Raw genomic sequence first — 25,047 nt, 5'->3', positions numbered from 1 at the left:
CTTAGCACATGGCTCCTCGTCCTCACAGTCTGAGTCGGAGTCATCCCCTTTTTGTCTCCGGGAGACTCGGGCAATATCTTTCTGGAGTATGGCGAGTTCCGCCATAATTCCTTCATTTAACGTACCCGTGGAGACCGCGAGCCCGTATCTTTTTTGGTCAAGGTGATCCAGTAGGTAACCTTGGTTCCCATTGATTTGATTTCTCAAATCAACGAGAGGGCATCTCTGTCCTGTTCTTCCTCTACCTCCGGGCTCCTGGTGCACGGAAACGCTTTTTCGGTCCCCTCGATCCTGAGGGCCAAGACTCCCTTTTTGGAGCTTGCCCCTCTGCGGACCTTTCCCTTTAGGAAAATCTGAGCGGACCTTTCGCGGATCCTGCGCCTTTTTCTTTCGCCCAGGGGTAGAGGTATGGTTTTTCTTTTGGTTCCCTTTGGCGGGATACCTTATGGGGCTTGGCTCCCTAGACTTCTGTTATTGGGTGCTAGGCGAGGATTCCTCTGGCTCCTTTCTGAGTCCAGCAGTCATTGCCTTGGGATGCACGTGGATACCAGCCGCCTCCATGACTTTTTGCATGGCCAGCATCACTTCTTGCATTTTTTGGTTTTGTGCTTTTTGGGCTTCGATCTCGGCTTCGTGATCGATACCTTTTTGCCTGAGAAGCACCAACTCTGAGTAGCTACCTTCATCGTAGGCATACTCATCGAGGTTTCCCTCGTAGTCATCATCAGGAATTCCTTCTTCTTCCTCAGAACCCTCAGCTGCTCTTGAGGCTACATCCTCCTCATTTGGATCTTGAGCATCTTCTAGTGGGCGAGGTTGACAAGTACTTCTAGTCTCCACCATTTTTGTGAAGTGCAGTGTATGTTTGCAGTAGCTTTCTTCAGCTCTCAATGAAAGCACCAAAATGTTGACCGAGGTTTTCGGCAACCAATAAAATATTATAAGATTATAAAGCTGTAAGAAAATTAAAGAAGGATTTTTACGTGGTTGGGGCGTTAATGAGCCTTAGTCCACGAGTCTATATTATTTATGGATGTATTTAATACAGAGAATGTATTTGGTGAGTGTTTCACTCTTATAAATACAGAGAATGTTCTTGGTGAGTATTTACTCTTCTTGCTCTTATGCAATCCAAGATTCTCGACCCCATTTAATGAGCTTTGAGGGGGTATTTATAGTATTTTTGGTGGGGTGATCCCCAGAATTATTGTTCAAATGTATCTGTAAGTATCCATAAAGCTGGGCATTCCCAATGAATATGCCATGAGTAATGCATGGTCAAATCCCTAGGTGCTGTAGGGCTTTTATGTGGAATGTCCTTATTGTCTTTTGACTGATGTGACTCTTCACAGTGTAGCCGTCGATAGACTTAAATGATCATTACTCTGTAGTTGCAGATTGGGGGTTGTGCCGTCAGACTTTATTGCGTGTAGCAGTCCCAACACATTTCCTCCCATGCGACATTAAATGCGACTTGATTGCTCAGGGGAAGCCTGACACCTCGCGGAGACGTCTTAATATTACTTGGACTTCCGGGAGCGTATGGGGCTCCCTATGTCTTCTCCAGGAGGCATGTCCCGGATGCTTCCTTATTACATAAAGACTTAGCAAATAATTTGAATGCTAAGCTGTTTGATCCACGTGTCCTTGTCTGATTGGTCCACGTATATTGGACAAAATCAGGGGCGACAGTAATAAATCTAGATCCTTGTAAAATAATTCCAACACCTAGCCTCAGAGCCATGGTAATGATTTACTTTCATGAAGTATGAATTAAAATGATGTTTGTGTTGATTTGGATGGTTTCATGATGGTTTATGTGATTATTTGATGAATGTATGTGTTTTACGAAATTTTTCCATGAAAATATTTTTTTTTCTTTCTGAAAATATTTTATTTGGATTCTTTGTGAAAAATTAAGAAATTTTGGTTTTTACGGAACTCGATTCCGATAAAAATTGCAAAAGTTATGAATTTTGGAAGTTTGGAGTTGAAACAAGGTCAAATTAGGGTGCAGCCCCTCGTTCAGACAACACACGCAGGCGTCCCCTGCAGCTGACCAAGGTTTCTCGGTCAGGGAGGCTGGAAATGCCGAGTTTTCTCGGCGTCACTCCCTCCCTCGCGCGCGCGTCTCGGCTGCTTGCAGACTTCCTGGGCTACAGGCGCAGCCACCTCACCCAACCCGATTTTTGTGGGATTTTTTTCCCAAATTTCAGATTTTTTAATTTTCAAACCCTAATATTTAATTAAAATATTATTTTTATCATTTAAACCTAAATATCAATATTCTAAATTAATAATATTTATTTTTTAATAGATTATTATTTTTTGATATTTTGAGGTTTAAATTTAAAAATTGATTATTTTAATTTTTTAAATTATGGTCAAATTTAAAATTTGTTAATTTCTTTAATATTTACATATTATTTATTTTTAAGGTTAGATATTTTAATATTATATAGATTTTAAATTAAAGATATCATTATCTTTTTAATTTGTAATATTATATGAAAATCACCTTATGTGATTAATTAAATAATTAAGAAATTTGAAATTAACCTAAATATTTTTTATAGATATTCTACCAATAATATTTTCAAATTCAAAAATTTGTTATTTTGTTAAATATTTAATTGATTATAAATTATAAGTTTTGTTGACTTCGCTTTTAGCCAACGACAATGAGTCTACTTTATAAGCGATAAAACGATACGTAGTAACAGAGCGATAATAAGACACAAGAATTTTATAGAGGTTCAGCCTCGAGTAGTTCGGTAATAGCCTAATCCTCGTTATTTGTCTTGACTTAAGAATAAGGAAGAAGATTCCTTTTCTTATAGCTCTTATAGCAATATCTCTGAATATATAATTCTTAGATAATAATATAGTCTTAGCTTAGCTGCGTTTCGACTCTCGATCCCCCTGCCCAGTGAATATGCATCACTATTTATAGGGTTGGGAAACTTGAGGAGGAAGAGTTTCCTCTCTCGTTACATTGCGTATAAATAGAAAGATCGTGGGATCAAAGCTGAATGCAAGGATCGTGGGATTGAGGCTGAGTACACTGATAGTGGGATCATGTGTATGTCGTATCCACGTAAATTGATCCCTGAGTCATAGGGATTGAGCTGATGACTCATGATGCGAAAGCTGAATTCGCTAAGTGTTGATCGCTCTGCACGGATCGCTGAATATCTTGCTCTGGACATGCCAGCGAGGCATCCTGCTCGGCCTATCTTCCCGAGTAGATATTCCAAGTGGACTCCACGTGTCACCATTCTCGTGATGCCACGTCAGAGTGCAAAATTTGGGATAACATTTGCCCCCAAGTCTGTACGGGACGTCTGAGGTTTCGTGTAGACTTCTTTCGAGCTATTTCTACCTTTGGATGGGGACACGTGTCGAGCATGACCGTTCGAGACTCGATGTGAAGCTGACTTGGTGTCCTTTCAGTTTTTGGCTAATAAATGCTCTTACAATTAATATTTCAAAATCCGATTTTCTCTCTCCACGGCTGACGGTTGCACTCAATTACTTTTGATTTCCCATATTCGTTTTTGAGGTGGGGAGCTGAGGCGTCTGAGGTTTCTTTTAGACAGTTACCCCTTTTCGTGACTTGCCTATAAATACCCACAACATTGGCACATAAACTCATTTCATCACCCTTCTTTGCTAAGCAAGCTCCAGAGCGAAAACGAAATTTTCTGGCCTTAAAGTTGCCGAAGTGCCTTCATACAGCTGCTGGTTGGATAGACCTTGCTCGAACCCAGACACTCGAATCTTGAGTAAGTTTCTTATTTCCTTTATGCTTATCTTTGCATGTTTCCATTTCGAATGCAACTTTCACTGTGCTGTAGAAAAATGTTTAGGAAACCCTAGGTTTACAAACTTCTACGATTCCTCTTTATCATGTCTTCATGTGGGTTTACAGCCATAAAGCTTGTCTCTGCATTGCATTGCGTCCGCCTTTTATCTTGCTTATCCTAAGCTTCATGAAATTTTTTGCCGTAACTCAAGAAAATTTTCTAACTTCTTGAGTTTTGACTTTTCTTTAGACATAGCCATTCTTTAATCTGTTGAGTACTCCTGGTCGGCATATTTGCTTGTTTATCGTTTGATATTCCGACCAACACTCATCTCGTGTGTTGTCTTTTGTAGATGAACTCAGGTGAGTCTTGGGAACTCGGACATCAGATCGACCAGGCTTTGCTTCAACTTCTGCACGAGGATCATCCTCGTCTTCATTCTAGTCCTCCTTCTAGTGAAGGACATTCTTCTTACCTTATACCCATCCATAGGATGATGGCTCGTACAAGGAAAACTACGCGTCTGGCTGACGCTACTGATCCTCAAGTGGCTCAGCTTGCCACTCTGCACAATGCCGAACAGGATTCGATCGTCCCGATGGAGGAGGATCGTGAGGGGGACACCGAGGTCCAGTAGGTTGAGGAGCTGGACGATGTGCGTCCCAGTAGTCCCTCTGAGGCGGAGCGAGAGGAAGAGGTTGAAGCCCCAAATTACAGGTGGTACAATGAGGCTGGGTAGCCAGTCGATGCTAACAGAGACGTCCTGGTCGAGGGTGTTGACTACGTCAGTGAGGAGCTTACCGCGACGGTTCCTCATAGAAGGTAGGGTGCCTTGGGCGCCAGATGGGTAAGTCCTCCGTCCAAGATTACGGAGGCGTGCCTTCAAACTCTTGAGCACGACGTGTACCTGGGCGAGCTGGACTGCTACATTCCCGCTCACAATAATCATGCCACAAACCCTAACAAGGGGATGTGCGCCTGGTCGAGGGTCCATTTCTAGCAAAGAGCGTTGATGCCCTTGCACAAGTACTTCAAGGATGTTGCGGACTTCTTCGGTCTCTGCCCGACCCAGTTCACTCCTAAGGGCATTAAGTATTTGTCTGCCCTCTTCGTCCTTTATGCTTCCTAAGGATGGGGTACTCCTTCTTCTCACGAGGTTGCCTGGTTCTTTGATTTGAAGGCGACCCCCAAACAAGGCAGGTTGGGGTACTTCTATTTCTCTCAGCCAGGCTTCAAGTGGTTGACCGGCACTGATGACAAGGCCATCAGCAAAATAGGGCGTGTTGCTGATGAGTACTTCATGGTGAAGGATCCGAGCATTACCCGGACTCGGTTTTAGCAGATTTCGACATATCACTATCCTCCCCTCACTCTTGCTCTTAGGGATAGAGCTCAAAAACCTACCCGGTTGCCGGGGGAAGACCGCCATACTATCTAGTTGACCTCCGATGATAATCTTGTGAGGTACGGGCTTTATCCTGAGGACTTTACTCCTAAGTCCGTGACGGAGAAGAAGAGGAAATCTGGTGGTAGCCGGCTTGAACGAGCTCATAAGGAGGATGAGCTTATTCAACTTAAGCGCGAGGCTAAGTTGAAAGGAGGTGCCAGGGCCAAATAGTATGCTCAGGAGTCTTTAATCCTGAAGATGAGGCCAAGGAAGAGCAGGTGACACCACTAAAGAGGAAGAAGAAACTCCCGACCTCATCCAGGCCTGTTGAACATGCAATTCGCATAAGGGAGCCCATTTCACCTGTTCGGCCATCTCCTCCCGTGTTCGGAAAAGTAAAAGCCGTCATGTCTGAGATAAGATCGATGTCAGGTGATGATGGACTTCTGAGTCTTGTGCGGGCGGTCACCTTGCATTTTACTTTATTTTGTTCTTGAGCTTCTTGATTTTCATGCCTTGTGTTTCTGATGGATGTTTTCTAACCATAATGTTTTTGTTCTGTGCAGACATGTCTTGGCAGATGATCGATGCTCTGAGGAAGAGAATGGGCGGAAGCTCTAGCGCCTATCCTCTGGCCAAGAAGTCCAAGGGCGGCAAGGGGTCCTTTTCAAAGGAAAAGAGACCTTCTGGAGAGGTCATTGATCTTTCCGAGGAGCTGACTGTTGCAAGCCCCTCTACCCCCAAGTCTGCCAAGTCCAAAGAGTCTAGACCACCAACGGCTGGGTCTAAACTGGTCAGGAGTGATCTTGAGCGGGTGCAGGCACCAACTCCACCTTTTTCAGTGCTTCCAGAGACCAAAAAGGGCAAGGAGATGCTGGCCCACTACATGAACCGGCTGGTGCTGACAACAACTCGCCTTTGGATGTGTTGGTGGGCGGAGTCTTGAAGGAGTTCACCAGGGTAAGTCTTTTTTGATACTTCCCTTTAACTTTCAACACTTAGCTCTATATGCTAAAGTTTTTTCTTTGTGCAGGCCAGTCTGAATTTGGCCTACACTTACTCCTGGGCTAAGTCTGTTGCTTGCAAGAACGTGGCTCTATCCAACACCTTGAAGGTGGAGGCGAACTTGGCCAAGAAGGAAGCTGAGGAAGCCAGGGCGGAAGCCGGAGCTGTTCGGTTGGAGTTGGGCGAAGCCAACAAGAAGCTGTTCGCTGCCGAGAAGAAGATCTCCGTGCTCACAAAGGATCTCGAGGTTGCTGACCATTTTGAGGAGACCATCGAGATCTTATCTACTAAGGTAAACAGCCTTCTGGATGAGAGGACTTCTCTACAAGCAGTTCTTCTTCGGATGAAGGAGGAGAAGGATGCCAAGGAGGGGGAGCTTTCGGCCGAGGTGGACAGGTTGAAGGAGAAGGTCAATGCCTTGGAGACAGTCGGTCTCGAGATATTCTTTGATTTTTGGAAGGCTAATCCCTGGGCTAACTTTGACTACTTGGGCGACACTAAAGACATATACCTTGAGTACTGCGTGGCCCAAGTGGCTTATGGTGGAAATGAGGCGGCTGCTTCAACCTCTGGCCAAGCTGCTTCAACCTCGAGTCAGGCTGTTGATGCTTCTCTTGTTCAAACAACAGATCCTCCTGCTCCAGTTGGCCTAGAAGAACTGAACCAAGAGCCTAGGACTCCATCTGTTTAAACATTTCTTCTAATCTCTTTTTTTTATATATATATATATCTTATTCGGCCTCAATGCCTTTTCTAAGACATCATGACTGGCCAAGAGATCTTTAAACTCGGAATTATTTTTTATTTTTTGGACAACAGGCTGACCGGGCAGTTTTTAATCCCTGTATTACGTGCATTTGTCATCCTTAATGAATTTCATTCTTTGTTTATAATTGCCGTGCAATTGTGATTGTTTTATTTTTACCAAATGCTTTGTACAGGTATAGGTGCCCCCCAAGTGACCGAGCAGACGTATGACTTTTGGTCACTTGTCTTTCGCAAATATATTGCTTATCTGTTCAGTGTTTTGGGTTTAACCAAAGCTTTTGTACGCACTGTAGGTAAATTATAATCATGCTGATTTTTTCGACTCAATTGAATTTTGAAATACTATCTTTATTCATTTATTGATCGAAAAGTGTATTTGTTACCGTAGTAACTTACATCAGAGCTATTTGATCTAACTGATCATTTAGCTTAACATGAAATAAAACAAATTGCAGACATAAGAAACTGTCCTTTAAAGTGGTCAGCCCGACTTGAGTACTTTGTTTCTGAAACTTTGGGCGTAGTCCGCCCAGAAGGCCATTCACTTAAAAAGCGAATGTTCATTTAGTACTTAAAATGGTCACTTGACCTGGTACTTTATTGGTAGTATTTCCTTAAATGTTCTCCATTCCAGTACCGTGGTACTTGAGTGAGTTGCATTTTTTCGTCATACTTACCTAATTTGTATGCTCCGGAGTCGAGAACTTCGACCACTTGATATGGTTCTTCCCAGTTCGGTCCTAATACACCTGTCGTGCTGTCTGTGGTGCTTAGGAATACCCTTCTCAGGACCATATCTCCCACGAAGAATTTTTGAGCTTTCACTTGTTTGTTGAAATACCGAGCTACTTTTTGTTGATGGGCTATCAATTTTAAGTTTGTAGTTGCTCGTTTTTCTTTGATTTCATCAAGTGATTCTTCAAGGAGTATGTGATTGGTACCTTGATCGTACATCAATCTTTTGTGGGAAGGTGGCTCGAGTTCGACGGGCAGCATAGCTTCATAACCGTACGCCATTGCAAATGGTGTCTGACCGTTTGCTATTTTTTCCGTTGTACGGTATGACCATAGAACTTCGGGGAGTTCTTCTGGCCAGTTTCATTTGGCATCTTTGAGTTTCTTCTTTAGTGTATCCTTCAAGGTTTTGTTGACTGCTTTAACTTGACCGTTTGCTTGAGGATGTGCCACTACGGAGAAACTTTTGATGATACCATGGTTCGCACAAAAATTAGTGAAAGATTGGTTGTCGAACTGTTTGCCATTGTCTGAGACTATTTTGTATGGTAGTTCGAACCGACATATGATGTTCTTCACTATAAAGTCTTCAACTTTCTTTGATGTAATGGATGCAAGTGGTTCGGCTTCAGTCCACTTAGTAAAGTAGTCGACTGCTACCACTGCGTACTGCACTCTGCCTTTTCCTTTAGGCAACTCCCCGATCAGGTCAATTTCCCAAATGGCAAAGGGCCGCGGACTTTGTATCTGTGTCAGCTTGTTGGGTGGAGCTCTTGGTATCTTTGAAAATCTCTGGCATTTGTCGCACTTCTTAACATAGGCTCTCGAATCTTCGATCATCGTTGGCCAGAAGTAGCCTTGCCTTAGAATTTTCTTGGATAAGCTCTATCCAACGGCGTGATTTCCACAGAATCCATCATGAACTTCAAATAGGAGTCGTGCAAATTCATCTTGTGTGACACATCTGAGTAATAGCATCGAGAATCCTCTTCTGTACATGACCCCTTGTACTATGATATACCGTGCTGGCTTCCTTTTCATGATCCAAGCTTCATTTCAGTTATCTGGGAGTTCCCCAGAGTTGAGGTGGGATGCTATTGGCGTCATCCAGTTTGGGGATGTGTCAATCATTTCGATTTCTTCCGTGTTAGTGATGCTAGGCTTTTAAAGGAACTCGATAGGGACCAAGTTTGCCTTTTCACTTACATTGCTGCTTGCCAATCGAGCTAACGCGTCTGCAGTTGCATTTTCTCCTCTTGGAATTTTTTTGAGATCGTAGCTTTTGAATAGTGCAAGCAGGTCGTGTATTTTGTCAGATATGCTATCATTTTTTTCTCCTCGAGCCTCGTATTCGCTGGATACATGATTTACCACCAGCTGTGAATCACTGTAGTTTTCAATGTGTTCGACCTTCATTTCCCTGGCTAGTTTTAGTCCAACGATTAGAGCTTCGTATTCGGCTTCGTTGTTAGATGCCTTGAATCCGAACTTGACCGCACCGTGCAGGTGTTGCCCCCCAGCCGTGACGTGGGCAATCCCTGTGCCAGACAGTTGATCTGTAGCTGACCCGTCCACATGTAGTTTCCAGGTCGGTTTGTCTTTATTGTTACTTGGCTGAGGTGCTGGCTCGGGGTTGCTTTCTGGTATGCTTTCTTCTTTGCATGTGCATTCTACCACAAAGTCAGCTAAGGCTTGGCCTTTGATTACTGTTCGTGGTTGGAAGTTGATTTCGTACTGACCCAATTCTACCGCCCACTTGATAACCGACCAGAGGCATTTGGCTTTTGCAGTATTTATCGTAGTGGTTGGTCGGTGTATACCCGAACAAGATGAGCTTGGAAGTAAGGCCTCAACTTCCTTGTTGCTAGAATAAGGCAGTAGGCGAGCTTTTCTATCAACGGATATCGACCCTCGCCTCGATGAGTCTCTTACTAATGTAATAGACTGGGTGCTGTACGCCGTTCTCTTCTCTAATCAGCACGACACTTACGACATGCTTTGTGACAGCTAGGTATATCCCCAGCTCCTCACCGTCCAGAGGTTTAGAAAGTACGGGAGCTGTTGCAAGCTGTGCCTTTAGATCTTGAAAAGCTCTTTCACATTCTTCTGTCCACTCGAACTTTTTGTTTCCTCGCAGGATGTTGAAGAATGGAACACATTTGTCCGTTGATTTTGACACGAATTTGCTGAGTCCAGCGATTCGACCAGTTAGGCTTTGCACTTCCTTGGTTTTTGTTGGCGAGTTCATATCCAGGAGGGCTTGAATTTTTTTCGGAATGGCTTCAATTCCTCGAGCATTGACGATGAAGCCTAGAAACTTTCCCGAGCTGACTCCAAAGGAGCATTTTAAGGGATTTAGTTTCATGTTGTACTTCCTGAGGACTTTGAAACATTCGTCCAGGTCGTCTATGTGCCCCCAGGCCTTTCTAGATTTGACGAGCATGTCATCCACGTACACTTCCATATTTCGCCCGATCTGGTCTTTAAATATCTTGTTTACCAATCTTTGGTACGTAGCTCCAGCGTTTTTTAGACCAAACGACATGACTTTGTAACAATAGAGACCCAAATCTGTTCGGAAACTTTTATGTTCTTGGTCTGGCGGATGCATTTTGATTTGATTGTAGCATGAGTAAACGTCCATGAAGCTTAAAATTTCGTGCCCAGCTGTTGCTTCCACGAGCTGATCGATCCTTGGAAGTGGAAAACAGTCTTTAGGGCATACTTTGTTGAGGTCAGTGAAATCAATATAGACTCGCTATTTCTTGTATGGCTTGGGCATGAGTATGGGATTCGCGACCCAAGCTGGGTAAAAAGCTTCAATTATGAAGTTGTTGTTGTGCAGCTTCTCAACTTCATCTTTCAGGGCTACTGCTCGTTCTTTATCCAATAGTCTTCGTTTTTGCTGAACTGGCCGGATGTTTAAATTGATATTCAGAACATGTGAAATAATAGAAGGGTCGATTCCGACCATATCTGCATGTGACCAGGCAAAAACATCTAGGTTTGCTCTCAGAAATTTTATCAACTCCAATTTTACTTCGAGGAACAAACCCTTTCCAATTTTTAGTTTTCTGGCCGAGATAGCTGGATCGATCTCGATCTCTTCTAATTCTTCCACAGGTCCAACATTGCTGGTTGGGTCCCCAAGTCGAGGATCCACATTTTCATCCTTGCCTTGGGAAGTTTCCTACTTGCGAATGTTTTTTCCCTTGTCTGGGCTCTGGCTGGAGGATATTTCCTTCTTAGCCTTGGCCACTGGAAGGTTGTAACATTCCCGAGCAGATTGCTTGTTCCCTCTAAGACACCCTACCCCATTCTTTGTTGGGAACTTCATGCACGAGTGAAATATTGATGTGACAGCTTTTGAGTCATACAGGGCTGGTCGGCCAAGCATTACATTAAAGGCTGAAGGAACATCCAATATTAGGAACTGTGCCATGATAGTTATGCATGTCGGAGCTTGTCCAACAGTGAGGGGTAGCCAGATTTGTCCTAGAGGTGCAACTCCTTGACCGGAGAAACCATAGACAGGCTGGAGGCATGGAGTTAGATCCTTGAGTTGGAGTCCCATCTTCTCGTAAGCAGTCTTGAACAAAATGTTTGAAGAAGCTCCATTATCGATCATGGTTCTAGCCACCATTTTATTTGCTATCTGGACTTCCACGACCAGCGGGTCGTTGTGCACAAATCTAATCTTGACAACGTTTTCATCGTTGAAAGTTATGGTTGGCTCTCCTGCTCGTGGAACTTTGGGCTTCCTTTCTTGCACGGCCAGGATGACTTCTTCTTGCTCGTGCTGAGGTGTCCGGGCATACCTCTCCCAAGCTTTACCTCAATGTCCAACAATGTGCGGGCCTCCAATAATGACTTGTAAGTGTCCATCGACGGGTGGAGGTAGAAGATCTTGGTTGTTTTGACCTTGGTTGGTCTTGACATACTTCTGCAAGTGCGGATTGTTTTTCTTTATTAGAAATTCAACTTCCCGCTTCAGATTATAACATTTGTTAGTGTCGTGGGCGTAGTCTCTGTGGAACCGACAAAATTTTGTCATGTCCCTTTTATTGGTATCTTTCTTCATGGGCCCGGGCTTCTTGTACGGGATTAACGACTAAGTTGCCATACATACACTCTCTATATCTTCAGTTAGAATAGTGAATGCAGTGTGTTTGGCATGATCACGGGGAGTCTGTCCGGATTTATCAATGAACTTTCCTTTCTTCGCATTTCCTTGCTTGTGGTTGTTGATTGAACGCTTGCCACTTGAATTGTTGGAATATTTGGGAAGTTGGGCGAATGTTCCAGTGGAAGGGGCCTTCATTTTGCCCGGCTTTTGCTCACCTTCTGCTCGTTGAATGGCTTCTTCGAGCTTGATGAAGCCTTCGGCTCGGTCAAGGAAATCACTCATTGAGTGTACTGGCCCGTTCTTTCTTATATCTTTCCAAAGTTCACCAAGGACTTCAATGCCCCCCAGTATCGTGTATAACTTTCCATCCTCGGTTACCCGCGAAACTTTGGTCGCTTCCGTCATGAATCTGCTGATGTATGCCCGGAGTGGCTCGCCTGGTCGTTGCTTTACTTCGACCAAATCTCCCAAATTCAATGGGAACTGAGGCGAGGAAGAGAATTGCGCATGGAATTCCAAAGAAAAGGTTTTTCCATGAACTAAACTTTCTAGGAGCCGACTTGAAATACCATTACTGTGCGGCTTCCGACAGAGTGGCAAGGAAAAATTCTGCAGCATGCATGCCCCCGTACTCCTTGTAAATCCATTTGCATCTCAAAGTACTTGAGATGGGAAAGAAGATCTTCTCTCCCAGTATACATCTTCCATGTTGGCATTTTGAACTTGTGAGGCAGTGGCAGGAGACTGATCTCTGGTGAGAAGGGAGTTCCGCGAGCTCGGTCTAACTCAAGGTAATTGTTACGCTGTCCAGCCATGGCATGAAACATATTTTTCAAATCGTCAAGCTGGGCATGTATGGCTAGGCTGACCTGCTCGGCATTCTGCTCGACTTGGATTATGTCAGCGTCTTTCTGAGAGGGAATTGGAGTGTGGGCTCCACGCTGCACGATTGTTGTAGTATTCTGCTCGTCTGTTCCCCTTCTTTTGTTTAGCTCGTTCCTTAGGTCGTGGGTTGTTCCCAACCTTTCGAACAGAAAAGAGCCTGGTTACCTTAGCAAATGATTTGCTTGGTTGACAGGTGGAATAGCGCCATTACTCTGGTTGGAGCCGTCAGGTTTGACACCTCCTGATAATTAGCGGACAAATTTTGCTCACCTACCGCTTGGCCCATGAGCGGAACTCGTAACCGGGGATTGGGAGGCTGACCATTAGTAGTCTGCGAAGTATTCATCGTTGGGTCATCTTCCGTTTCTCCCAGGGGAATGACGTTCGGCGATTGCTGACCTACAGTTTGGTAGGCTCTTCGTATTAGCACGGTAGCTTGCCGACTACAATCTTCGATCTCTGCATGGTGACCTCTTAATGCCTGCATCTCTTTATCTCTCCATGTAGCAAACATACGCCTTTGTTCGTCAAACGCGAGATTTACTGCAGCACGTAGTTCATCCTGATCATGATGCAGAGTATTGTTATGACTCTGCATGAGTCTGAGCGCGTCACGGAGATTTGCAATTCGGTTGCGTCTCCAATGGTCATCTGGGTGTTGGTTCCAGGTGGAACAATCGTATTACAGATGCCCTGGTTGTGTGCGGAACTGTTATTCCCAGTCTCTTGCACACCATGCGCAATTCCAGTAACAGGAGTTGTTTCACCATTCACCACGCTTCCCGTCTGTCCGGGATTAACAGCAGGTGGAACCCTTGAATTCCCCGGGTCCTGTAATGCCGGATCCAGCATCTATGAATTTGCTGGGTTAGACAGGCCTCTACGAGTTTGCACCATCGTGTTGGCAGTTGAGTGTCGAATAAAGAGCGATTTGTGATCCTTCTCTCAATCAAAGCACCAAAATGTTGACTTCGCTTTTAGCCAACGACAATGAGTCTATTTTATAAGCGATAAAACGATATGTAGTAAAAGATATATAATAAAGCGATAATAAGACACAAGAATTTTATAGAGATTCAACGCCGAGCAGTTCGGTAATAGCCTAATCCTCGTTATTTGTATTGACTTAAGAACAAGGAAGAAGATTCCTTTTCTTATAGCTCTTACAGCAGTATCTCTAAATATATAATTCTTAGATAATAATATAGTCTTAGCTTAGCTGCGTTTCGACTCTCGATCCCCTTGCCCAGTGAATATGCATCACTATTTATAGGGCTGGGAAACTTGAGGAGGAAAAGTTTTCTCTCTCGTTACATTGCGTATAAACAGAAAGATCGTGGGATCAATGCTGAAAGCAAGGATCGTGGGATCAATGCTGAAAGCAAGGATCGTGGGATTGAGGCTGAGTACACTGATAGTGGGATCGTGTGTATGTCGTATCCACGTAAATTGATCCCTGTGCTATAGGGATTGAGCTGATGACTCATGATGCGAAAGCTGAATTTGCTAAGTGTTGATCGCTTTGCATGGATCACTGAATATCTTGCTCTGGACATGCCAGCGAGGCATCCTGCTCAACCTATCTTCCCGAGTAGATGTTCTAAGTGGACTCCACGTGTCACAATTCTCGTAATGCCACGTCAGAGTGCAAAATTTGGGATAACAAGTTTGAAAAATGATATTTTAGTATTTTATATCATTCTACTTATTAGAAATTTATAAATTATAGTTTAAATATTTAAATAACTTAGATATTTTTGTAAAAATTTGAATAATGCTTAATTTGAGATATTTTGACATATAATTAGGATAATTATTATTTATTTATTATTTTATTCTTAAAATAATAATTGCCTAACCATATCTATTTTTAAAATTAGTTTATTTTATTAAATTATAAGATTAGAAAATGATATTGAAAATATTATTTTTCAAATCATTTATCTTATTTGATATTTAATTTAATTTGATAAAATAATTCAAGTAAACCTAGATATTTTAAATTAGTTTTCATTTTTGAATTTTAAATTTTGATGAGATTTTTTAAGGTTGGTTTTGACAACCCTAAATTTTCAAAATTTAGTTGGTTAGTTTAAAATAATAATTTAATTATATTAATATTTTATTTCAAAATCTGTTACATGGACATTGTTTGTTTATTTATATTGTTTATTCAAAAAAAAAATTAACAAACCTATTGTTTATTTGATCTAAATTTCTATGATTAACTTGTTGACAGATCCAATGATCTGATTTTAATCATAGTCCAATTGTCAATAGATCCTATAAATAATTTGTAACAGGTATATTTTGTACTTCTTTCATCTGTGTAAACCTAGTAACATGATAGGGCCCATCCAAATCATTTGACCTGTGTGAGCCTATATGTTTGCTTTTGGGGTTAGATGCATATATGAAGCCCATTTAAGTTTTTAAGTAATTAAATGGACTAGGTTGCTAAAATAAAATTTCACATAAGTAATTTTATTTAGGCCGATTAGAATTGGGCTTATTCAAGGAATAACAATTATTTTTTTAATGGTTAAGTTCCTCTCCTTTGGGCCTTGTGTGAGAGTTAGGGCGCCAATAGCAGTGGGTACGACATACTGAACCCATCCCTCCCTCACATGAACCACCCCAAATGTGAAGGCCCATTTGCCTTATTTAAATAATTGTATTAGGTTAATTATATTAGTCTAACCTAATGAAAATTGAATTAGCAACATAATTAACTTTTAAAATATATGAATATTTTTTCATTGAATATTTTAAAGTTAATTTTAGAAAAACACTTAGTTAATTAAAATATATTCTAGATAGCAATTTTTAGTGACTAGTTATATTTTTCTAATATGTAATTAGGAAAATATTTTAAGTTGAAAATTAATTATTTATTAATTAATTTTGGATCAACTGAATTAAAAATATTTTTTATAGTATTAAATTAGAATTAATAATTGAGTTTATTATGTACTGGATTATTTAATTCTTATATTTCATACATTTAATTAAATTGAAATTGTATTTTATTAATCGTTTTTTTTTTTAAATTCGAAATTGTATTTTTTATTTAAATGCAGAAATTTTTGAATTTTTATTGAAAAATAGATTAAAGTTGAAAATTATTTATTTTAATTTTAGACCAACTTAAATCATTGTATTTTTCATTTAAATGATTAATTAAGATAAATAAACTAAAATATATTATAATTAGAAAATAAATTAATTAGTCAATGAAAGTCTAGATAGTTATTATCTGTTTATTTGAAGTATTTTTCTAGGGATATTTAATTAAATAGAAAATTAATATTTAAGTTGATTATCATCATTATACTTAAGTATTTGAAATTTTCTTAATATTTAATTAAAAAAAAATTATATTTGTGTTGAAAATTTATTTTTTTAATTAATTTTTTACCAACATAAAAATAGAATAATTTTTTAGGATTTGTTTTATTTTATTTTAGAGCATTTTCGAAAATTGTATTTATTTTAAATACATTAATTTTCGAAATGCAATATATATTTATAGAAAATTAAATTTGAGCTGTAAATTAATTTCAATTAAATTTTATACAACTTAAATTGAATAATTTTCTAAATATTTATTGAAAATTATTACTAAGATGGAAATAATTCATTTTATTTTCATATCCATCTAAGTATAATTTTATAAATACTAAATTAAAATTTATATTTAGAATTTTATTCTAAATTGGAAATTTTAATTGAATAAATATATATTTTAAAATAAATAGATTAAATAAATGTTAGTTCTTGTTTTAGTGAGTAATCCTCCCTAATGGAGGAACGTTCATTAGCAATTTAACACCGTAGAATCTCGAAAGATGAGTATTATTTGTAAGTGTTTTATTTTTAGTATGGATCACCCTAATGGTGCCGACTATTAGTAAGACTTACAAAAGTATGAAACAATGGTAGAAGCTCATAAGATAGAATGGCCTTGACTCTCGCCTAAACGGGACAACACTGATTCTCATCTTGTTTGAATGAAAGGTTGCTAGAATGTTTATCATTTTAGATGAGCTGACAACTCTATTCAATGAATGTTATCTTTGACTCTCGCCTAAACGGGACACTGATATCAGTTTGGTGAAGACCTTGGAAATTATTTAGGTTTGTATGTTTTAGTATTTTCGCTTGTCATTCCTATTTGATAAATGTTTAATAATTTCTGAATTGTGTGTGAATTTATATTGAACCATGTTATTTTCTGTTATTAATTGTAGTTTAAGTTTCGAATCTTCATTGTTGTTCTAACTTGGCTTGTTGTTTTTAATGGGACAAATCCCTAATGGATTGTCATCCATTAGACAAACATAATAGTGTTAGATCTCGATAAATAAATATTTGTAAATGCAACATCTAGTTGTTCATCAATAGATGCCACCTTAGACAAGCATTTACAATATGAAACAATGAAGAAGTTTATAAAAATAAGAATAACTTTGACTCTCACTAATCGGGACATCGTTGGATTCTTATTTTTAATCGAAATTATCCTTTATTCTTCCTTTTAGCTTATTCATTTCGAATTAGCTTAAATAATATATCATTGGATGAATGGTTTATAAATCATTTGCATAGAATGACATTCTATTTTCTCTTAGGAAATTGAATGGCGCACATGACTATAATCCCGACATTCTATCCTAAAATGATATAATCCTCGATCTTAGAATCTCCTACTTATATATGCTTACTTTAGGCAAATGAAACTTAGAGTTAGATTAGTAATGGTGGTCCAAGCTAGAATCATTAATCATTGTATATTTGGTATAAATTTAAGTCTTCGACTTTAAATTTTAGATTCCAAATAGAAATTTTATATTTCTATTTCCAGAATACAATACAGTTAAACTTTCACAAGTGATTAATATCCATTTTCTGTCAATGGATTCAAAGTGTATGTTAGTATGGAATATGAGTTTCGTATTCTGTGACCAAGCCCTCTTGCACTATTCTAAGAACTCTTTATTGTAACTAGACCTAAGTCATCAAAAGATCACAACCACCTTCTTATATAAATCTATGGCATTTGTATCTTGTTCATAGTGGTTTTAACAAGATCTATCTCTGCAAAGAGTCAATATGCCTATTTCCACTGAAAGTAAAATCATCTCATTCGAAGATGGACGTACATCGAGGGGTGGATATGAGTTGTTGTTATGTTCTTAAGACGATCACTCTAGATTTTACGTTATGGAAAAGAAATTTGAAATGTTTGAAAAATTTCATGAATTTCTTGCGAACTGATAGGGGTGGAGAAATATTTAGTCGATATGCAGTTCAAAGATCATTAAGTTGATTTTTTGAATTTTATCAAAAACTTACCTCCCCAGAAATATTCGATTTGCATTTTGATGATAAGGTCTATGATTAGTTACTAGTTTTTGCCTAAGTCCTACTAAGGACATACCCTAGTGATAGGAAAGTTTTAGAATGATGGAATGGTTGTGTACTTAGTATAAACAATTACTAGATGCATGGATGACCTAATCTTGACCTTAAGAAAAGCTAGAACTATTAACCAAGATTTGCATGTTTGTTAGCTATTCTAAGTGATTAGGGGTTGACCATCCCATAGTCATTAGATAAGAAAGTGTTTGTTTTAACAAATACTACTTTTCTAAGAAAATGACTAAGTCTAAAAACAAAGTAGCAAAGTAGAGGAGATATCTTTTCTCTTGATTCCAAAAGTGTTCTATCATCTTATTCGATATATGATGATTCCACTGCCTCTGTTGTCTTGACACAATCGAAGAGGACAATACCATTTAGTATTCTTAGAGAAAAATTCACGGTACCTTGTTGTAGTGGGAGGGTTTTAAGGAACTCACCCTGTTATGACTTGGAAGACACCGGTGATTAAAATCTATTGTTAGTTTAAACAAGCAATATATTATCATAATAAGAAACTTAGAAGAAAAGCCAAGAGAACTATGGTGAAAACCATTCATATGAAACAACCAAAAGTTTTCTATTACAAGGAGAAAAAAGGAAATTTTGAAAATAAGTCTATTCAATGGACTTAACAAAAACTTCTTGTTCCTAGTATTATAGGTTTGAGATTGTCTAAACCTATGGCTTGTGGTATGCCTGGTAATTTACTTACTCTAGTGCAAGCAACTTACATTAGTAAGTTGCTGGAGCATTTTTCTAATGGCAATCTATAGAAGCTTTTTGACTTCTAGACATAGATTTTATTTATCTAAGGAAAAGTCTCAACTATTCCACAAAAGATAAGGCCAATGAAAGAATTCCTTAGGATTAACAGTGAGAGGTCTCAAATATGCTTTCCTATGCATTAGACCAGACACCTGCTGTTGAGTGGGAGTAATGAGTAGGTATCAGATGAATCCTGGAAAAGAACATTGGAAGACAATCAAGTGAATATTAATATCAAGAAGAGGAACTATATGTTAGTCGATAAGGGTATATTTAATACTCTTAGACTACATCAAATTAAATTTCTAGACTTGCATTAGTGGTAGAAAGTCCGGTGATGAGATGGTGATTACTCTGGGGGTGGAGTAGTGATTTTGGAGAAGTGTAAAAACCTATCTGAAGTCTCTAAGTCTACCAGAGAGACTGAATGTTAAAGTTGCAGGAAAGATACTTATTCAGTCTCAGGAAAGTTCTATACATTTTTGGCATTATTCCAACATTTTATTAACTACTAGTGTTACTTCCTGACAAACGCAAAAGTAGTTGCCTAAAAGTAAAGAATCCAGTATCCCTAAAGGTTGTATTCAACACAACCTGTCAGATCCTATTACAAAGAGCATACTACATACTACACTTGATTTGGATATCAAGTTGTTGAGATTATTTGAAATGCACTTTTTGTTTTATATTAGTGCAAGTGGGAGTTTGTTGGGTTTTGTGCCCTAAATAAAGCCCATTTAATTATAATCAGATTTACTGATTAATAAAGATCAAAAATCACATTTTATGTTGCATGGTTCACATGATTTATTTCATGATTATATTATAAATTCTATTAAGTCCAGAACATATGTATTTGTTCATGATAGTTTTGTCAGCACAGTGGAATATAATCATGATTATATGTTCAAAGAGTTTAATTCCATGATTTATCAGTTCACTGGATTTAGACTGGCATGATAATCAGCGATAGGTATACTTACACCTTGGATAAGTGTGATGTCCTTTCCAGGGCATTGGCAAAGTTTACCAATATTGAATGTATAGTGTATACATTAGAAGGGACCGATATTCAACTTTGATTAGATTTGATAAATTTACCGTAATATCTATTCAATTGAATATCACCTAGTTGATCCTAGATCAAATGATCTTAATCCTGACATGATTAGGTTCGATCTCAAGAGTGTTATTCATGTTCTTTGATTTGTTAGTTAAGCCTACTTTTTGGTCAGGGTGATACATACATTTTGGGAACATGGTAGTACAATTGAGTACGAGCGCTAATCATAGATATGAAATCTATAGCTTCTATCCAGACATAGAAGTGAAACGATGATTTCCTTCGAGCTTGGTAAATACAGATAAATGATAGAGCGCTCATTCTAGTGATTATATTAATTTACTATAATATCATTTATAGGTGGCCAAGTGTTTTAAGGATAAGATATATTGAAAGGGTGTAACGATAATTTTATCCCTATGCAATGTATATCATCTATACAAGATCGTTGATTATTGGGATTATAATAATGGATCATTAATAGTGTATCTATATCGTGGAACATATAGAGAGTTCTATATGACTGAGAGTGCAATTCCGAGTTCTATGAGTGGATGCAATGAGGAATTCATAAGTTAGTGAATTTACTTTCTAGATCTGCTTATTGGAAGCTCGGTTATATAGGCTCATGGTCCCCATAGTAGTTGAGACCATACTGCTTGTAAGACTCAGTTAATTGATTTTAGTTAATCAATTATAATTCTAAAATTAGACTATGTCTAGTTTATGAATTTTTCACTAAGCACGGCCTTAAATTTGAAGAAAAGAGTTTCTAGGGTTTATTTGTTAATTAAGAGACTTTGATTTGTCTAATTAATAAATATATTAAATGACAATATTATTTAATAATTAATTTTAGTTATTAAATAATTAGAATTGGCATTTAAGTGGTTAAATTAGAAAATTTGCATTTTTGGGAAAATGAGATGGAAAAATGACAAAATGAATAAATTGCAAAGTGGGGCCCATTACCCATATCATGGCCGGCCACTTATGTAGCAATTTACCATTTTATTTTTTTTTTCATTATTTTAATGCCAAATTAAATCTAACCTAACCCTAAGTGGTTTCCTATAAATAATTAGTAATGGCTCACACTTAATGTTGATGAAAAATCACCTTCGGTAAAATTTTGAGCCTCCTTTCCTATAGCATAGCCGAACCATATTCTCTTCTTATTCTCTTCATATTTTCATACCTTGAGTGATGGAGTGAGTGCCCACACACATCAAGTGGTATCTCAATCATAGTGTGTAAGACTGTGAAGAATCCAATCAACAAGAAGGAGAGAAAGAGATCCAGGTTCAGATCTTGATAATGCTCTTCTACAGAAAGGAATCAAGGGCTAGAGATCTGAATGGAAGGAGTCATTATATTCCGCTGCAATCAATGTAAGGTTTCTTAAACTTTATATGTGTTTATTTCATTGTTTTAGAAATTCATATTAGGATGTTAAATAACGTACATGGTAGTAAATCTAGATCTTGGTAAAATAATTCCAACAGAAAGATTCTGCAGCACACATCCCCTCGTATCCCTTGCAAATCCATTTGCATCTCGAAATAATTGAGGTGGGAAAGGGGATATTCTCTTCTAGTGTACAGTTTCCAGGTTGGCATCTTTAACTTGTGGGGCAACGCCAAGAGATTGATCTTGGGAGAGAAAGGGGTTCCACGTGCTCAGTCCAACTTGAGATCATTGTTTCTCTGCCCAGACATGCCTTGGAACATACTCTTTAGTTCGTCTAGTTGTGCTTACACAGCTGGACTAACCTATTCGGCATTTATGCCAGTTTGAGTCATGGTAGTATCTTTTTGAGCTGGAATTTGAGCGCGGGTTTCAGGCTGTACGATCATCGTGCCAAGTTGATCGTCTACTCCTCTCCTTCTATTCAGATCATTTCTAAGATCATGGGTTGTCCCTAACCTTTTGAATATAGAAACGCCTGACTAACTTAGTGATTGATTGACTTTGTTGACAGGTGGAATGGCACCATTGGCTTGGTTGGAACCATCGGGTATGACTTCTCCAGATGAATTACTAGACAAGGTCTGCCCACCTACTACTTGGCCCAAAGGCGGAACCTATGGCCAGAGATTTGGGAAGTATTCATCGCTGGATCTTCGTCTGTTTCACCCAGGGGGATGACACTCGGGGGTTGCTGCCCGACAGTTTTGTAGGCTTTTCGTATCAACACAGTAGCTTGTCGACTATGATTTTCAATCTCTGTATGATGAGCCCTTAACGCTTCCATCTCTTTGTTCCTCCCTGCGGCAAACATGCATTTTTGTTCCTCGAACGCAAGATTTACCGCGTGTATATTCTGTGAGCAGATACTCATAGTCGATTCCACGTGTCACCATCATGTGATGCCACGCCAGAGTGCAAAAATTGGGATAACAGTATGATTGAGGTTTGAATTTATGGAAAAGTTGGCATGTTTAGGTCTTAAAATGGAGTTTTTGGGTGTTCTGAACCCAGTCGTCGCGGCGAGATTTTTGGTCGCCGCGACTGTATTTGGCAGTGGGAATGTCTGTTTTTCCCGATTTTGTTTTGGCCATAACTTTTGACTCGGGACTCCGTTTGGGACGTTCTTTATATCGTTACAAAGCTCGTTCCGAGATCTATTTTATTATCTTTGTTTTGAATGCCATGTTTATATTATGTGAAAATGGATTTAGGGATTAACCCTATACTTGTAAATCTCGAAATTTGTGACTAAGATTACCGACATTTAGTTAGGAGCACCTGGGGGACTTGGAATCTCTTCGCTTGCAGGACATCAGGTAAGACAGTAGTTAGCATGTAGAGTTATGCGCAGTGGCACTTATATTGGATGTGATATATGTAGGCAATTAAAAACCGGGATTAGGGTTATTACCCTAAATGAGGAGTTTATTGGCTTAGGGTTATTACCCTAGTGAATTGTAAATGCGTAATTGTTATGCCATGATGTATATTTATATTAAGTTTAAAGATTATGCGTTCAAGGCATAATCAGGTTGAACTCGATAGTTAGAATCGAGATGAACCGTTCTAAGGCCTTATTGTATATAGACGTATGAGTGCAACACGTAGGTCTATGTCACATAGACATAAATAGGCATGTGAGCGTAACATGCAGGTCTGTGTCCTATAGGAAATTGTGAATGGCATAAATGTTTATATAATGTGATAATTATTATTATCGATATTTTATACTGTCTTGCTGGGCTTGGCTCACGGGTGCTCTACTGTGTAGGAAAGGGTAAATCTGAATCTGATCAGCCATGAGTGCGGGAGACGATGTATGTACATGTTAGGGCCACACTAGACCAAGCGGGTTGGGGTCTATTAGGGATGATTTTTGTAACTCTGTTTTGCCGCTTAGGTCGGCTAGTGGAAAAAAGACTTGTAATAATATTTTGTAAGATATTTTTTGGATCCCGGGACATGTAACTTTTGTTTGTTTGTAAAGCTAAAATTATTACAAGTTTATTTTCATTCTTTTTTGCATTAAAAGTTTTAATTTTGGTGCTTATTTTATTAGTAGTCCTTTTTAGGGGGTTAGGGTTTCTTAAATTATCTTGGGTAACGTGCCTAATAGTTAGGGCATTACAATTTGGTATCAGAGCGCCAAGGCTTTTAAACTTCCTGTAGACCGGCTGAAGATGTACATTCATCGTCAGAGACAAGCTTGACTCATGGTGCAGTAAGTGTTGAGAGTAAATACTTTACTACTTATGTGATCATATATTTACCGCTTTCCATTGTAGGCAGTATGCAAGCATCTAGAGTATTTATTTGTTATGTGATTCCATGCTTTAAATGCTATATGATTAAGTGTTTATTAATATGGAGTAAATAGTTGAGTTAGGGTTTAAGGCAATAAGTGTTGGAAATTATTTTACCAGGATCTTAGATCTACTCACAAGTATGTTTATTAACATCCTAAATATGAACTTTCTAAAACGATGAAATAAACACATATAAAGTTTAGGAAACCTTACATTGGGTGCAGCGGAATAATATGAGTCCTTCCGTTCAGATATCTAGCCCTTGATTCCTTTCTGTAGCAGAGCATTATAAATATCTGAACCTGGATCTCTTTCTCTGAATCTTTGATGCTGAAACTCCTTTGCTGATGATCTTTCTTCACGATCTTCCTCACTATGATTGAGGTATCACTTGCTGTGTGTGGGCACTACTCATACACTAAAGATTTCGAAATTCAAGAGGGAAGAGAAAGAAGAAGTGGCAGCTAAAGATAGGGAGAGAGAAAGGCTCAGGTTTTTCTCTGAAGGAAAAATAGAAAATTTTAGTGTAATTTTCCTGAAGCCTTCACTATCTATTTATAGCATTCCACTAGGGTTAGGTTTGAATTATTTGGCATTAAAATAATGAAAAAATCAGTTTAAATTCCTACAAAAATGGTTGGCCCTATACAATTGGATTTGGGCCTCACTTTTTGCAATTTTGCAGTTTTATCTTTTCTGCATCTGATTTTCTCAAAAACGCCAATTTTCTAATTCAACCATTTAAATGCCAATTCTAACTATTTAATAACTATAAATAATTATTAAATAATATTGTCATTTATCATATTTATTAATTGAACCATACAAAGTATCATAATTAACAAATATGCCCCTATTAACTCTTTCTTTACAATTTCGCCCTTAGTGAAAAATTCACAAATAGACATAGTCTAATTTGAGAATTATAACTGATTAATCAAAACCAATTACATGAGTCTTACAAGCAATATTATCTCAACTAGTGGGGGGACCATGGGTCTATATAACCGAGCTTCCAATAAGTAGATCAAGAATTTAGGACTAAAATTCACTGACTTATTAATTCTTCGTTGAATCCACGCATAGAACTTAGAATTGCACTCTCAGTATATTGAATGCTCTATATGTTCCACCATATAGACACATCATTAGTTATCCATTGTTATAATCCTAATGTGATCAATGATCCTCTATATGAATGATCTACACAGTAAAGGGATTAAATTACCGTAACACCCTACTATGTATTTTATCCTTAAAACACTTGACCCCGTATAAATGATATTTCAGCTTATGTGAAATGAGAT

Source organism: Cannabis sativa, chromosome 4 (assembly GCF_029168945.1).
Source record: "Cannabis sativa cultivar Pink pepper isolate KNU-18-1 chromosome 4, ASM2916894v1, whole genome shotgun sequence".
Lineage (NCBI taxonomy): Eukaryota > Viridiplantae > Streptophyta > Magnoliopsida > Rosales > Cannabaceae > Cannabis > Cannabis sativa.
Note: the sequence above shows the minus strand (reverse complement) of the source record.